The following is a 6,000-nucleotide window of genomic DNA, read 5'->3' as shown; positions in this document are numbered from 1 at the left end:
CCAGTATGATTTGATGTAATTTCATAGCAGCCAAACACACCCTTGAACTCCTGGAAGTATCCTCGGAACACCCTAGAAAAAATAAAAAAATTGGAGGTCTTGTCAAGGTAAAGGGCTGAAGGCGTGCTCAATTCACAATTCTTTGTGTTCCAGGTTGTTGGCGGCGTGTCGCCTCTGTATAAAACCAAAGAGAGGCAGGCGGTAGCGCCCGAAAAGGTATGTGTTATGAAGGTTAGAGGTGAAAGTGAGAAGTTTAAAGGTAAAAGAGAGAAGATTAGAGCTAACCATGTATTTATAGAGGACTAGTTTCTTAATCTAAGTTCCACAAGTTGCCCAAATTGTTAAGGCAGGATGATGGGAAAAGAAAATTTCTAAATCCAAAATAGAAATAGATAAAGTGCAAACTCCAAAATCAAACCAATAGATTTTAGGCTTGAAATAAAAATAGCAATCATCCAATTTCTAATTCTTGAGGTTGTACAACCCAAGAGTAGCTCATTATAGCTACACTACATTAGCAACATGCTCACATAACCCATATTCTCACAACCTTGCAATATTAACTTCCAAAAACAAGTGGATATGGAAAAATACAATGCTAAACAAATAATACCTCCCCCAAACAAGTCGGGAAGGTGGGATTCATGAAAAATAAAAGCATTCTCGGACAAAATTTAAATTAACTCGAAATTCAAATAACAACCAAATACAGAATTCAATATTAACTACTTAACTAACAACTCGAAATAAAAATTATTCTACTAAAAATAGGGAAATTTTCTAACTACTTAACTAACAACTCTGTCTTATGTCTACGACGATCATGCCTGTCATAGTCAACAAAAGAAGAAGCCTCATGAGGTGGCAATCGTCATAGAACTTCTACTTGAAATGTGTGTTGTTGCTCCATAAAAGCATCCATGGCTTCCCAACGCTCCGTATTTCTCTAGATGAGAGTCTCCATGTTCTCCTAAATGTCCTGGTGACTATCACTGAGCAACTCAATATTTTGCTACAGCTTAGCTTGGTTACTGAGAACGGTACCCTACCTAGTTTGAATAGCCTCACAGAGGTCACGCAGAGAACTTTGGCCTATATGAATCGTCTCATACTCGTTATGGAGAGTTCGCATGCCACGATGAAGCAATGAGACTCGCTTTATATCCGTAGTAGCCCTTTCCAAGGCATCGACATCAAAACATGTGGTGTCTTCCTCATTTTCCTCATCCGATACCTGCTCAACAGCCAAAACCCCAGGCAAATGCCACTCCCTTTTATTACACTCCCGATAAATACGTGCATTTTCATGCAACTTCAACATCACTTTACTAGTCTTCGGAACACATCCCCAATACATCATAATCTTCGTAATCAAGGTAGGGAAGGGTGCGGTATGTACACCAACTGATCTAATCTCACTTATCATAAAGTCGAGGATGCAAAACTCATACCTCTTGTTCTGAAGGATCCAGAGAAGGTGCAGACAATTCGCATTGATGTCACTTACTTTTGTGGAGCCAATAATATTCCTACTAACCCATTGAGCTACAACCAACTGGTTCCGTCTCAGAGACGTCTGACGAACACAATGCGATTTCGGATTGTATTTTCCTTCCTTTACCATCTCCGTCATCAAAGGAACGATTCCACCAAACAGAGATTCCTGCATTGTGAGTACAAGTGGCCTTTGCCCAATGCTAGTAATTTCAGACAACACTGCTGTAGTCAATTCCCTCCGACTACCATTCCCCCGGTAGCGGCGCCATTTGATAAAACTAAAAACTATTGTTTTACTTACTCTTAACTAATTATGCTAATAATAAGTAAAATGCTTAAGGATTTATTCAATATCAAAGTTTCTACTTTCGATTATCTTGCGATATGGTAGAGTAAAGAATTCGTTTCACTCATAGTTTCTTAAACGTAACAGTTTCACTAATTTAACAATTCTATAATATCGACGAAAGCAATAATTTAATTATACTAATATGGTAAAATTAACTAATTAAGATATGCTAAATTATACTATGGCAATTTGATTATAAAATGTGAATGAGAAGAAAGGTATTAGGGGGATTTGATTCCACCTTGATTAAACCTTAATAAGCTAGCATAGATTTGTTGTAATTCTAATCTTTATGTTTTCATATAAAGGTTAGGTGTTTTTAATCCCTAATTATTCATGACAATCTCTACCAACTAATAATTAGCATGTGAGGCAATTTAAATCTATTCTCATGGTGAATTAATTACCTTCTAGAATGGAATAGATTGCTACAACTTATTATATAGTAACACATCAAGCCTTTATCAAAGCTTCATAAAACCCCTCTAATGGAGGTTTAGCTGAGATTCATTAGACTATCATCAATAGAAGAATAAAAAAAATACATCATAATAACAATAACTTGGCTTTATTAATCTAATGGAAGAGAGTCTAAAAATTAGGAACTATATTAAAAACTAAGTACTGAATAATTAACTAAGTAATTAAGAATTAACTAAGTTTATCTAATAGAAGGGTTCTCTTTTAGAGTTTAACCTTAATCCTCTTTATATAGGAGATGGCTAGGTTTATAATTTCGTGCATGGGCTTTGGCGCTATGTTTTGGGCCATTATATCAAGCCCAAAACTTAATTACTTAAGTCCAAAAAAGGTTTTTCTACTGGAAATTACTGCAATAGGATTTTTGTCCACTTTTACTCCTCTAATTGGATCAAGGTCTAGACCGTTAGAAATCTTTTTCTGAGTTGGTCGTTTTGACATATAATAGGCCCAATTCCGAGGTCTGGGTCCAGAGATACGGTCTATGAAAGTTCTGTTGACTTTTATGCTCTATTTCTGCCCGCGTTGACTTTGACTTTTCAGTTTTGACTGGGTTTTGAAAATTTACGAATTGACGAATGTCTTAAAACCGAGCGCCCAACGCGCGAAAGCTAACGCGCTTTTTCTCCTTAAATCTTGGCCTTTAATCATAGAACTTCTTAGCAAACAACCTTTGCTCCTTTCTCTTGCAAAAGTGACATATTTCTTCACATATTTGCCTCCAATACCTGAAATACACAAAAGCACGTAAACAGTACTAACTTTTATTTATTATACACATAATTGGTCTAAATGTAATATTATTAAGGGGTTAAAACTAAAGTTTTGGACTCTTATCAAAGTTCGAAGAGCAAATCCTTACTCTGTTGCTATAATGAGACTGCTAGATTATTTATTCATCATAGAAAAAAGAAACAAGACTTTTAATACTAAACAGAAAAATATTTTTGGTCTTTTTCAAAAAAAATTTAGAAAGGAAAAAATATACTATTATATATTATATATAAAATGCCTAGTTTTTGCAAAATATTACTATACCATCTCTAACGAAAAATATGCTTTGTCCTCAAAGTATGAAGAGATAAGGAAATAAATTACCATAGAAACATGAGAAAAAACGGCGATACCTCTGTATTATGTTCTTCATTATGAAAATATACCACCCCCAAATAGGTTTGGGGCGTGGGTTATTTGATATAGAATGAGAAATACATGGTTTATTATACTAAGGATAATTATTCTACTATGAAAATCTTTTTGGGTTTTTGTATTTTTGAAAACTTATACAAATGCATAAAAGAACGAAAAAAAATGGAAAATTTTGGCATGATGTATCTGTATTACCTTTTACTCATATACCAAATTCCTCAAAAAAAATGAAACAAGCAGATAATAATATATATAATCTAACTTATACTAAGTCATACACGTGAAAAGAAAAATGTAAATAAATATATCCAACTATACGTACACTAGGGAGATTTCCTAGTCAGAATTCGTGCGTGACTCGTCACAGCGTGTAGAAGATCATTCTCCTTGACGGCGGGTCCTAGCATGTCTATCACTCCGCGGAAGCGCATCTCGAATGCTCTGTAGTGTTCTAATGACACTGTGCTGGAAGCGTCTCTGCTCCTACTGGAAAGACTGCTGCTCCTCCCTGATGTTCTGCTGAGCTGCCATGATATCTTCTTTGGAATGCGCTTTGAAATGGGTCAATTCTTTGAGCCGAATCCTCTAGCTTCCATGGAGGAAGTGAATTCCATCCATGGGCTGGGTGAACACTCGGGTGGCACCTTCATCGAAGTAGTCCACTTGCTCTGTAGGTTGCGCTTGCTCGGCTACTCTAGTGGCAGGGTGATACCAAAACTCCTGGTCGCAGTGGGCAAAGATGGGACCTAAGGTAGCGTCCTTGACCTCCACTAAGGCGTCCGGTACTTCAAAGCCCCAGTGCTGCATGATCTTCGTTACCAGCAATGGTAAATGGGCTGTGATAAAAGTTAAAAGATAAAGTTTACCTACGAAATGAACGATAAAACTCAAAATGTAAGTCAACTAAAACTTAATTACGTGTCTAAATTTATCAAAGATTGTTCTACTCTCGATCTATTGAACAGATATAGTGGAGTAGGAAGTTCGTTCCACTCCTAGTCCTTCCGCATGCTGTGTTTTCTAGTCTAATTACTCTACTCTAAGTCTAATGAGAGATTTACAAAATGATAACTAGACTACGATGCAACTACCCACAAGATGCAACTAGTCGACTATTTAAACAACTATGGGAATACTACGTCGATTCTATGATAAGGAGTTAGAGGGGGATTGATTCCACCTTAGCTCAACTTAATCCACTAACGACGAATCATCATAATCCGAATTGAACTGCTTCGCAGAACAATCTGGTTATTCCTAATCCCTAATTACACATGACATTTCTACCAATTCATAACTAGCATGTGAACGATTACACCCATTCTCATGGTGAACTAATCATTTCTAGAGTGGAAAGGAAATTACGACGACTCTACGATAATCGGAATCAAGCTTTCATCAAGGCTTCTCAACCCCCTCTAATGGAGGTTTAGCCGAGAATCATCACGCTATCATTCCCAATCAAATTCGAACAAGACATGATATAAAGATTTGGAAACTACTCATGCAAAAATCTATTCAATCTAATAAAGGCAAATAATTGAATCTAAGAATTGAACTAAATAAGTAAATGGAGAATGAAACTAGATTACCAAGAACACTATTTTATTAATCTAATGAATAATAAAACAATGATTCAAATACTAAATTAATAATCTACTTTGTTCTAAAGTAATTAATTAAACATGAAACTAGATCTAAAACAAGATATGAAAAACTAATTAATTAACTAATTGAAATTCTAAAACTAAGTTCTAAAACTAATTAATGGATGCTAACTAATCCAATTTTTAATCTAGGTCTAACTATCTACTATTAACAAAGAGCTAAGCTTTTGTTTTTATATGTTTCAGATCCAAAAATCGTGCATGGGCTTGGAGCCATGTTTTAGGCCAGAGAATCAGGCCCAAAACCCAATTCTTTCAGTCCAAAAAGGCCTCTTCAGCTGCAGTTGGCTTTGATAGACTTTTTGTCCACTTATGCACCTCTTATTGGGCCAAGGTTTGGACCATTAGAAAGCTCTTTCCGAGCCGGTCGTTTTGACATAAGGTAGACCCAATTCCGAGGTCTGAGTCCAAAGAAACGGCCTTCGAAATTTCTGCTGACTTTGTGTGCTGTTGCTTTGCCCGCGTTGACTTTGACTTTTCAGCTTTGACTGGGCTTTAGAAAGGCTTTGTCTTCTTGAATCTTGGCCTTTAATCACAGAACTCCTTAGCAACCAACCATTGCTCCTTTATCTCATCAAAGTGGCACATTTCTGCATATAATTGACTTTGAAGCCTGAAACGCATAAAAACACGTAATCAGTATTAACTCTTAATTATTACTCACATAATTGGTCTAAAAGTATGACTGTTACAGGGTTAAAACTACAGTTTTGGGCTCTTATCAGGCTGTCGACTTCTTGGGTTTGCAGAGCTGCTCGAAGATAAAAGAGACGATGCAGAAGCTATTATTTTGCTCTTGAAGAATCTATAAAATATAAAGCATCGCCTTACCTATATCTGAAGGCTTGGTCGAGCCTA

This window comes from Coptis chinensis, chromosome 2 (assembly GCF_015680905.1).
Source record: "Coptis chinensis isolate HL-2020 chromosome 2, ASM1568090v1, whole genome shotgun sequence".
In the NCBI taxonomy this organism is placed as follows: domain Eukaryota; kingdom Viridiplantae; phylum Streptophyta; class Magnoliopsida; order Ranunculales; family Ranunculaceae; genus Coptis; species Coptis chinensis.
This window is presented reverse-complemented; position numbering follows the sequence as displayed.